Consider the following 12,774-nt stretch of genomic DNA (forward strand, 5'->3'; position numbering starts at 1 on the left):
TAAAAGGGAAAGTCTCCCTTGTCTCGACAGAATATCCATACATACAAGAATTAGTTAAAATACTACCTACCAGTGATATGGCTCAGAGGGTAAAGGTACCTTCCACCAAGCCTGAAGACTTAGGTTTGAGCCCCAGAACTCACACAAAGGTGGAAGGAGAGAACTGATTCACAAAGTTGTCCTCTGACCTCTACTTATGAGCCACAGTACTCACACCCACACACACACAACAATAAATTTTAAAATAAATAAGTAAATAAACCAAAGACTACTTGCTGTGGTGTCTATATGAGAATATGCTGCCCCTTTATACAGATTTAAACAATTTGTCTTGTGTCCAAAGTGTCTGATCTGTCAACTTTAGTTTACCCAGAATTCAATTATGTTCATTTGAAGAGAATTTCAAAAGAAAGCATCTCTCCTAAGTGGGTTAATATCCTCTTATGACTGTGGCATGTTTTGTTTTGCCAAGAATATCTTCTTACTAATAGCTTGGATGTAAATAGAGGTTTACATTACTATTTATTACCAAAATTAAATTAATTTAAATATTACATGAAATTAATGCATAATATTATCAACCTTAAGTCACCAAAGCCCTGTTTAATAAATTGTAATTTATATTAAAAACACATGTGATGAGAGAAGGGATCGAGACGAGGATGGGGAAACCCACAGAAAAAAACTGACTTGAAGTAGTGGGAGCTCTCTGACTCCAGATATACAACCAGGAAACCTGCATAAGACCAATCTAGCCCCTCCAAAAGCAGGTGACAGTGGGTGGCTTAGGCAGTTTATGGTGTCACTAGCAGTGGGATAGGAGCAATTTTTGATGAATGATCTGGCATTTTGGAGCCCATTTCCTATGAAGAGAAACCTTGCTCAGCCTAGACATGAGGGGAAGAGCAGTGGTCCTGCCTCAATGTGGGGATGTGACAGAATTCACTGAATCCCCACGGGTGGCCTTGCCCTCTCCGAGGAGCAGATAGGAATGGAATGAGGGAAAGGTGGCCGAACAGGAGGGGAGGGAGGGGAACTGAGATTAGTATGTAAAAATAATTTTAAAATAAAAATTTTTAAAAAATATGTAAAAATAACTACCAAAATAAGAGTAAGTATAAGGGTTAGCCATTTTCCCCCAGCGCTTAGCATGGGGTAGTCTCTTACTGAATCATGAAAACCGATCTAAGAATGCCTGCTAATTGCCTCTGTTTTAAAACAAACCTTGGTGTTTAAACACTGTGTGCTCCTGCTTACCCTCCAATCGAGAGATGGTTGTTAGTGCTACAATCAACTGGCTACTTTAGGAATTGTCTCAGCAGATATACTTACAAACTACATAGCTATGGAAACATCACCTTAACATTTTGACAGTGCATGAAATAGAATATTGTTTTAATAACATCATCATATTCTGCTTAATATTACCATGTCCTGACAGACCATGAAGGTATTCTGACCACCTTCCTGCTTACGATGGCACCATCATGTACCCAGCTTCCAGGCCTCACAGAACCTCAAATGCATACATTTTAGCTGAAGAGGACATTTTTTTTCAAAATTCCTAAGATTTTCTTTTCTATAGTGATCTGTATGTGTTGTAAGGAGACTGTTAGTTTGTTTCCTAACCATCCAGCAGCTCAAACCTAAAATAATCACACAGAAACCATATTATTTAAATCATTGCTTGACCCATTAGCTCTAGGTTCTTATTGTATAACTCTTATATCTTAATTTAACCCATCTCTATTAATCTGTGCATCACCACGAGGCCATGGCCTACCAGCAAAGTTTCAGTATGTCTGTCTCTGGGAGAGGCTCCATGGCTTCTCCTAACTCTGCCTTCTTCAAAGCATTCGGTTTAGTTTTCCCCACCTAGCTCTGTTTCACCCCATTAGGCCAAGCCAGTCTTCTTTATTCATTAATAGTAATCACAGCATACAGAGGGGAATCCCACATCACTTCCCCTTTTCTGTTTAAATAAAAAAGGAAGGCTTTAACACAGTAAAATTATATATAACAAAACAGGTATCAAGCAAGAATTACAGTTACAATTTTTATATCTACTTTATCTTTTATCATAACTAAGGAAAACTATAACTATAAATTCTTCAACTCCATCAAAGACTCCAGAAGGATATAATATTACTTAAGAAAACAGGAAGTTCCTTGTAAACAACTTCTAAAAATCTCTAGAATTGACAGAGACTTCTTGCTGCCTGGATAGTCACCCAAAGTTCTTCTGTACCGTTGGGGCATCCATCTTCAGCCTACAGACCATTATTATCCAGGAGACTTTTCCATGAAGCTAGAAATTTCAAAGACAGTTCTGCCTTTGCAACTACATTGGCAGTTTGTCAGTAACTTTCTTCTGTGTCCTGCAGAATGTCAAGCAGACTCTTTCATAAAGTACGAACCCTGAATGACCTTCTCACCTTAGGCAAGTTTAGCAGTCATTTTTTTTCTGGATCCTGAATGTCCAATTCACTCAGCATACCATCAAACAGTCCAGTTTCTTGTACAAATGACTAACAAACTCCATAAGAAGCCTCTTCAATGACCATCATTCTCTTGAAGTAGACTGGTGCTTCCAGGAGCAGATGTGTCTCATTGTCATGAATAGTCCTAAATTCTTAAAAACACTTTAAATGCCATATTCTGTAGTCTTTGAAAGATTTGAAGAATTCCTATCCATCTGAAATATATCTCTGTACATATAGAAAATCTAACTAACATGACTACAAGCTTGACTATTATAGATGATTATCTATTAATCTATATTTCTTAATTATACATTACATTTTAAATGAACTACACAGTCACAATACCTTAATTAAGAGCAGAAATATACAAAGAACAAAATTGATCTTAAATTTGTATCAATAAACCAAGATCTCATAGCATTTCCCCTTTTAAATGAAAAAGAACATTTATAAACAATATTTCGGAATATGGGCATAGTTCTTTCCAAACTTCTTCCTGCTATTTATTGGGTGAAGTAATTTTTTGAGGGGTGTTCAAGGCAACCTTTCAGGGGATCTTGATCAATCAAACCACTTTAGTTTGGAAGAATTCCACAGGTTCTCATCCTCTGTGAAAATAAAAGAAGAACCTCTTTTCCAAAGCAACATATCCTTAGATCCATATTTTGAAATCAAGATACCTTTAAAGTATATATGTTGGTTTAGCTTAGCAATCCCCAGAATCAAATGTCTCTCTGCAACCAAAAAAATTCAAATAAAACACAATAGTATACATAATCCAGACTCTCTTTGTATATTCCATCTTTATGTGGCTTATTTTTCTTTACTCCTTCTAATCTATGACTGTCTGTACTTTGTCTCCTTAAAGATTTTGTTTTTTTTAAACTATTTACTTCTTTTCCAACTCTCTATACTCTTTCTCCTCTCTCTCCTAAGACTATGTATACTTATCCAACACTGTGACCCATTTAGAGGTCCTTTCCATGTGGATTTATTTTATTGTACATTTATATTTATTTTCTGGTCAGAACTGCTTATTAAAATACTAAGCATTTCTTAAAAACTTAAGCTGCAGCATTGCTATGACAAATACAGCCTTGCCTGCTTGCTCCACCCAATCCAGCATGGCAGAACTTTTCATTGCCTCTGAGAGTCATGTACATTGTCCCATTTTAGGAACACAGTGGGACTATGCTGCCATTAAGCAAGGTGTAGCAGTCTGCTCACAAACCCTATTTAAATGCTCCATAGCCATTCCTCTAGAAAGAGTCAGAGTTCACACTGGAAGCATGGCCCTGGAAGCATGGCCCAGAAAGCCAGCATTTCAAAATGGCATGGCTTTTTCCCTGCTACCATGGAATCAGGAAAAGCTCTCTTAAAGAAGCTGCAGCATGCTACCAGCAAGCAAAGCCCATTTGGGAAAATAAATATGGTTAAACTTTGTTTTTCAGTGTCTAGAAATCCTTTCTAAGCTTTCTTAGGTTTTATGTAGATTTAGTCAACCATGTTGGCACCAATTTGTTGTAAGGAGGTGGTTAGTTTGTTTCCTGGCTGCCCAGCAGCTCAGACATGAAATAATCACACAGAAACCATATTATTTAAATCATTGCTTGACACATTAGCTCTAGCTTCTTATTGGATAACTTATTGGATACATCTTAATTTAACCCATCTCTATTAATCTGTGCATCACTACTAGGCCATGGTCTACCAGCAAAGTTTCAATACATCTGTCTCTAGCAGAGGCTCCATGGCTTCTCCTAACTCTGTCTTCTTCTTCCCAGAATTCAGTTTAGTTTTCCCTGCCTAGCTCTGTTCTACCCTATCAGGCCAAGCCAGTTTTCTTTATTTATTAATGGTGATCACAACATACAGAGGAGAATCCCACATCATGTATGGCAAACAGAGATGACTTTGGGTTATAGAAAAATAAAGACTGCTGTGCCTTTATAAGTACAACTTAATGTGACTAAGATATTTATACTGAAATACAGGTAATTCTTTCAATTTCTTGTGGAGAATACAGTCAACTGGTATGTGCAATGGATTTGTGTCCCTCTTTCTCCACTTTTTGTTAACACAGAGCATTTGTCTGGAAAAGGAGCTGCCAATTTATTCTCTAGCTCTCGAACACTATAAAAGTGGAAAGTTGTGAATATGTACTCTTGAATATTCTTCACACACACACACACACACACACACACACACACACACACACACACATACACACACCATGACTGTAACAGGAGGAGCAGGCTGCTTGTTGTCCTGGCCACCTGGCTATCTTACTCCTGAAATAATCACACAGAAACTGTATTCATTTAAACACTGCCTGGCCCATTAGTTCTAACTTCTTATTGGCTAATTCTTACATCTTAATTTAACCAATTTTTATTAATCTGTGTACTGCCACGTGACTCTGGCTTACCAGCAATATTCTAACCAGCGTCCATCTCAGGCAGGAGAGCCATAGCATCTACCACTCTGCCCTTCTTCCCAGCATTCAGTTCTGTCTACTCCACCTACCTAAGTTCTGTCCTATCAACTAGCCCAAGACAGTTTCTTTATTCATTAACCAATGAAAGCAACACATAAACAGAAGAACCTCCTACAAATGACAATCTTAGGAGTACCCTTAACTACTAGCTTCTGCTAGTAAGAGTTCAAAGCTTCTGCTTTAAAGTGGAATTAAGGAAGCTCTGGGGGCTGGTTCTTGGGTTCTCTGATGGTACTAACTGCAGACAGTCTTGACAGGAAAGAGATAGCAGTCTTTCAAAGACTTCTGTCATACCAGATCTCTGCCATCCCTTCTGAGCAAGCACCATTCTTTCTACTTTAAGGCCTTTTAAGATTCTTTCTTACAAAGCCCCAAGAGAAGTGAAGAGAAGAAAAGTAAAAAGACTGACTTGGTTCTTCTAGGCTCTACACTGAAAGCCATAGTGAGAAATTTCAGATATCAGGCAGTCAACTCTTAAGTTATTTTAGTACATGGCTTCTAAATTCCAGATACTAATTAGCTTATCTCAAATGAAGGATTCAAAACAGAAAATAAGTATTTTATCATAAAGAATTTCTCACATATTTGTAGTGTGTTAATCCAAGGTTCGTACAGATCACTGTCTTCAGGCCCTCATGGCTTCAGCTATAAACCAAGCTGTAATAAAGGACAGAGTGTGTGGCATTTTCAAAAGAGAAGAGTTAGATTGAAACCCATCAAGTCATCAACTTCTTGTGTTGCATAGCCAAGAGGTAGAAGTAGAAGAATCTGTTAAGGATGCTAATAGGAATGAGGGACAATGCTTTTAAACCTCTTGGGATGTGTTATTATGCACATTTTATGTTTGTTCAGCCATCGCTACCCTATGCTTTTAGCAAAGTACTTTCCCTTCCATCGGTGCCTCTCATTCTTCCCACAAGAAGACTGCCAAGCCAGTGCCATCCCCTAAGAGCAGGAGAAAGGTCCTAGAAGACAGTGCTTCTCAGGATTGAATGAATGAATGATAACTAATTCCATGACAATATGCACATATTTGAATGTCTCCATACTGCATTCATCAACATTAATGTTAATCCTTCATAAATGTTCATCATTTTATGCCCCTACTCCCAAGTAAGTAGGAAAGTGGAGGCTTGAATTGTGTTGATAATCCTCAGTGTGCTCCTGTGAGGAATATGGTACCAAGTTCCTTTTACGAGGCAATACTCTAGGAGTTCAGGAAGGAAGCCCAAGTTCCTGTAGACAGAGATGCAAGCCATATTCAGCCCTTCCTGAGCATTATCAGAGAGGCCATAATAGCAACAATGAGTCTTATAATGCTGCTGTCATGTTTGTGTGCTGTGTTTTGTGTGATCTCATTTCTCTGTATTCTTGGATCATTTCCGTTCATCTGCTGAAGGGTTAGGAATACAAGCAAACCGGCCTATTCAAAGTTATGCAGCCTCATAGTGGTGTGACTCTGGAGCCACCCTCACATATCACTTACATGTTTCTTTCTTTCAAAATTGAACTCAAATTTTATTGAGATAAATTCTATTTTAACAGGAAACTGCACATAGCAATCAGAAATGAGAAAGAGCAACATTTACCATAAGTATAAGATAACAAGCAGATAAATGCAATGATAATCAAACAATACTGTGAAACTTTGTTACAAGTCTTGGGCCTTGGAGTTAATCTCTGCTAATTAAAATAATATTAGCAATAGGAACACAGTAATAATATGCAAACAGCAGCTCAGAATTTCTTCTTGTCATTAACTGAACAGTTGGAAAGGAATAATAAAGGAAAAGCATTTTTCATATGTAATTGAACATAACTGAGTGATGGGCCCAGTTAACACCTAAAAGCCAGCCCCTACACACCAGCAAGAGTTGGCTCCAAACTCTGAGATACATCTTTGCTATCCAATGTCGGGGGCAGACTAGACACCTAGAGATCCAGGTACTATCCTAGAAAAGCTTACATCTTAGAGAAGATGACAGATACCGAGCACAAAATTTCACTGTAGTGTGAGTGTTCTGATAGCTCTAAACACAGGATGTTACGAGGGCAGAAGCAGAGGTGTTGGGGGGAGGGTGTCAAGAAATAACCTTTGCAGAGGGGTTGCCTGAGTCAAGCTTAAAAGAGAAGTAGAAGCTTGCCAGGCAAAGGAAAACACTCATTAACTGCCCAGTAAGAGAAGATCAGTTACACTATCCACATGGCTACACCAGGAAAGCACACATCATCAATCGCTGTGAAGCAGGCATGAGAATCAATCCTGAAGAAGCGTGTCTCTGGTGCTTTTGATGAAAAGTGTAGTAGAGATCTCAGGGGGTGGGGGGGATGAAAGATCAGAGAGACCTATAGGTATGAGAACCTTGTCTCTCCACACCATCCATCCACTCAAACTATTTTTATTGGACACAACTGAAAGAAACATTGTTGGCAAATAAAATATCGACCAGAACATTCTGGGCTGCTTTGTGCTGCATACGCACTTGAACTTCGACCCACACAGCACAAATCCATATTCGAGCGGTTAAGGGGCCATATAAGACGGGTGCTTGTTATGAATGAAACTTCGGTGATTACATCAGCTGCACTAACCCAGAGCAGCTGACAACCACTGCCCGTATTGTGTGTTCTGCAATCAGCAACATCTTTGGTACAGATGTCAGGGAACTGCTGCGCCAACGATGCTGTAATGATGAGAGTAGAGCCTGGCTAGGGAATTCTCATCTCGTGTCTTCTTTGAAAAGTGTCTCTTAAAAGGGGGTGATATACAATACACACTGTCACTCTTTTTGGCTGGAGCTATGCTTCTTTTGACTCTGTGGATCCCTGAACTTTCTGATCTTAGAGTGGGGATGGTATAAGCTAAAGGGTTTTGGCACACACAAAACCCACTACATTCTTGAATGCTCAAGACAGCTTTACAATCTGTCTTAAGCTACATCTGAGCAAACCTGTTTCTTACTATCACTGTCAGTCTTTTTCCAGCATTTTCTCTACAAAGGACAAAGGGGGGGAGCACCAATTCCTAAGTCTCGGTTAGCAGAACCATCTAAACTAAACTTGTCTCTTAGTTAACAGAATGATTCTGCACTGCCCTGCAGGCAGGAAAGCTGCATGCCCTTCCTCACACCTTTACGAATGCACCTATGGAATTGCATACCAAACTATGCAATCCTTGTGGAACAATCCACAGCGTCCTATAAATGTTATCCAATGGGAATCAATGTTCAGGAATATGAGCCTCAAAAGTGCAACAGAATTCTTAGTCACAGGAGAAAACTTTTATCATGCTTACTATTTTGAATATACTAAGGTTAGGAAAATGACCCGAAGATTGTCATCAATAAGGTAAGAGGGCGAAGTGTGTTCATTCTCAAGATCCAGTTAATCAAATAATCCTCTTACAAGGGCTTTGTTCTTCTAATTATTCCATTTGCTGACCCTTTAGTAGATTTTTTTATTTGGATAATTGTATGGATCAAGAGGCCCTATATAATGCAAAAGCTTTCATTTCTGGCCAAACATATGAAAATGAGACTACAGAAGAGTAGGGAAAGAGTTGCTTTATGGCAGATTTTCAGATCATGGCCATGATGCCCCTACAGAGAGCTGTGTAAACCTAGACTTCAAGCTCGGACTACTGCTTCCAGAAAGTACTCCCAGTGGAAATTTTATAGGGATTGAAAATCTCATGGGTGAGTACCTGAAAACTCACAGTTGGTCAAAAAGCATATGTGCTTCAACTCTTTTTACTTGCTTTGGTGTTAGCTTATAAAAACTCATAGGTGTATATTGGACTCATTAAATGGAGGTACTCACAAGCACTGGCTGGATCAAGGCAGGGTGCTGACAGCCATTATACATTATGCAAGCTTCCCCACATCATTCCGCCAACGTGCTTCCATTTTAATCCAAAACATTCCCAGCTTGTCAAATGTGAGGCCTCCCTGGAACACAAAGCTAAGCCCCTCGTGCAGAGGTTCTCTGATGTGGAGACTGCAAGGAACCCTCAGACACAGTTCATATGGAACTTTAGGTCAGTGCAAAACATCTCCTGAATGCTAATGTAACAGCGAGCTCAGGAAAAGAAGGTTGAAGGAGAGCCTCAAAACATGCTGACCTGGTGATTGTCAAACACCAGGTTTTTTAAGTATTACTAGCATATACTAATTATACATAATAATGGGCTTCCTTGTGGCATTTTCATACCTGCACCTAATGTATTACAATCATATTCACACATATACCCTTCACCCTCTTTCATTGTCTCTCACTCCAGACTTTTGTCTTCACTGAATAAAGCCAATGACCCGGCTAATTCTTTCACAAATCCATTGGTGGTGAAGATAATCTGTGGTTGGTTTTGATTTGGTTTTCTGGTTTTGTTTTGTTTTGTTTTAGACTCTTCTAGGACCAGATTATGTAGAAGTTGAAAGCAATACTAAACTTTCAAATTGCTCCATTTTATAAAAGGGCCACAAAAAAAGGCTCACATGAAATAGTTTACAATTTCATGTTGACAAGTTGGCCTGTCCAAGACAATTAGCATCTTTGCAGCAAGATGGTTGACAGATGGGAAGAAGAATTGTGAGTTCAATTGTTCTACAGAGTCAAAAAGGCTGAACCTCAGCCTTTCTAACAGAGCTAATACATCAGAGAAGAGAGAGATAAAGACTGAAATCTAATGAAAGGCAGCCAGACGGAAAATAATAAAAGGGAAGCATCTGAAATAGTAATTTAAAATAGTATGGGTAACTTTTGTTCTTGGACCATCTGTGGGACTGAAGTAAGACACCCAAGAAGACTGGCTGTTAACATAAATAAGAGATTTATGGGGCCTTGAACTAGAAAAGGTGGTGGGTGATGAGCTCTTCATAAAGGAATGAGTCCTCTACAAACCTGGTGAGAGGATATTGGGGGTGGGCAAAGAGAGCTGAGAGTTAAGCAGAGGACTCTGAAGAAGGGTCGGAGTGGGGAAAAAAAGCAATGAAATGCTTTCTTCAATGAAAATAAAAGAAATGCCCCACAAATTGAATCAACTAATATCTAGAAGACATTCAAAGTATACTTAGAAGTCATCATATATCCAAAGCTGTACCTACGGATTCTATTGATCGTTCATGTGTGCACAAACCAGTCAGCAGGGTAGTGTTGTTACTGTTTGCCCATCAGATCTCTTCCCGAGATAATGATGCTTAGGCTTAGTTGCCAATCTGTGTGACTCTCAGGAGGCGGGCAACCTTTAGGAAGAGGAAATAGGTCATTGAAGCAAGCCCTTAAATTTAGGGACCCTGACACTCACTTTCAATCAATGGCTTTTTTAGTAAGCATACCAAATATTGAGTTTATTTAGGGCTTTCCATATATGTCTATTATTATGCCTTGCTCCTATTCGTTTCTCATCACTCCCCTGTCTCTTCTCCTCCTTACCACCAGTCTGCCCTCCCTGCAAGTAGCTCCCCTTATGCTTTTTTATGTCTATCGGTATATATATATATATATATCATCTGTCTAGCTATCTGTCTAGCTATCTATTTATCTATCTATCTATCTATCTATCTACCTACCTACCTACCTACCTATCATCTGTTTAGCTATATGTCTATCTATCTATCTATCTATCATCTGTCTAGCTATCTGTCTATCTATCTATCTATCTATCTATCTATCTATCTATCTATTTATCTATCTACCTATCATCTGTCTAGCTATCTGTCTAGCTAGCTATCTTTCTGTCTGTCTGTCTGTCTAGTCTTTCTCTTTTCCTCCGGCCTGCTATGAAGTGAGCAGATTCACTACTTCATGTCCTCCTTTCTATGACAGTCTGACTTGCCCTGAGCCCACAGATATGGGGCCTGGTGACAATAGATGGAAACTCTTAAATCTCTGAGCCAAACTCCTCCTTATTTTCTCAGTTATTTTTGTCACAGTGACAAAAGTCTAACACAGGGAACCTAAAGATAGATGTGTTGATAGCATAGTAAAATGCTTGGGGAGCCAAAGGGGAGGATTGTACTAAGTGAGGTCAATTTAATCTTTTGACAGGTGGATCCAGAACTGAGAATTTTCTCCCTTAGCTAGCATTCTTTTTTTTTTTTCATTCTTATCAGTAAGCAAGAACATAAGATCAGGACCATTTTTCTCTCATATAAATACACAATCAACTGCAGATATGATAAAATGTGAGTCCAAAACTGCCTTTGGGAGGCAGAGCAAGTGACACTGTTTGAAGAAGTTGAGGAACTGCTAAAATGTGAGACCCCCCTCACTATTGTAAAGGGGTCAGAATGTCTAAAATTACAAAGGTTCTTCAACCATTGTTGAAATTTTTTTGAACCTTCAGATACTGCTAGTGGAAGCATAAAATGCTGTGTCCACTTTGAAAAACCGTGCAGAAATTTCTTAAAATACATCTGCCCTATGGTCTAGTCATTTTTCCCAGACAATTACACAAAAGAAACAAAATCAAATGCCTGTATGAAGGGTTGTACAGAAAGATGCGTAGCAGCAGATGAACTGAAGCAATCCAACTGTCCATTGACCTGTGAATTTCTTAATAAAGAAATTATTGTCTATCTATACAATGAAATGCTACTTAAAACAACAAAGGGGATGAAACCAATATACACTATAACGTGGGGGAGTTGTCAAATAAGTGTGATAAATGAAACAAGCCAATGGAGAATGCTCCAACTAACTTCATTTACATAAAAAGAAAATATAAATGAATCAAAACATGGCAAAGCATGGATTAAATGTCACCTGAAGATTTGAAAGTTAGAAGAAAAGGGTCATGGGAAGCATAGGAAGGAGAAACAGGGTAAAGGGATTATAAAAAGGGATAAAGAAACACTTTGGGTGGTGAATATGTTCATTGCCTTTATTCTGTTGGTGGTTTCACTGTTTTAGACATTTGTTGAAATTTATAAAATTGCTTATAACATAATTAATTACATAGAAATTATATGGATACATGCAAAATAAAAGTGAAGGAGATTACAAATTAAAAAGTGTTGAAATAAAATAAAATAAAAGGTATCAATATAATAACAAATGACTCGGAATATCACTACATCAGCCCTATAACAGCACTGTTGGAAAGGACACATAATAATTCCATGTAAGAATTACAAATAACCTTTCCATGGTGATCATTTCAGCCTTGCCCTTATTTAAGCACAGAAATAGTGGTTTTACCCTCTCAGAAGCTTTCCTCTGATTTGCTTCCTTCTCTTCCCCAAATTCTGCTCTGGGCTCATTATTTTTTCAAGTGTGTTTTATTATTAAAGTCACCCCATATCTTTGCAAAGCGTTCTTTCTCTTCCACCTGGAGATCCCTCTCACTTCCGTCTTACCTTCCCCCTTCTACCCCAAATATATGTGTAGACCGAAGTTTCTGTCCTGCCCAGTCTTATAGCTGTTCAGTCCCAAAGAAACACACAGAGGCTTATATTAATTATAAACTGTTTGGCCTATTAGCTCAGGGTTATTACTAACTAGGTCTTATGAATTAAATTAACCCATAATTCTTATCTATGTTTAGCCACATGGCTTGGTACCTTTTCTTAGTAAGGCATTCTCATCTTGCTTCCTCTGCATCTGGTTGGTGACTGCGTCTCTGCCTTTTCTCTTCCCAAAATTCTCTTAGTCTGGTTGCCCCACCTATACTTCTTGCCTGGGATACTGACCAATCAACATTTTATTAAACTAACATGAGTGATAAATCTTTACAGGGTACAAGAGCGTTATCTCAGAGCATATATGCTTTGACCCTAGGTGTTCAGTGATATTCGT

The sequence above is a fragment of the Myodes glareolus genome, chromosome 4 (assembly GCF_982192425.1).
Source record: "Myodes glareolus chromosome 4, mMyoGla1.1, whole genome shotgun sequence".
Classification (NCBI taxonomy): Eukaryota; Metazoa; Chordata; class Mammalia; order Rodentia; family Cricetidae; genus Myodes; species Myodes glareolus.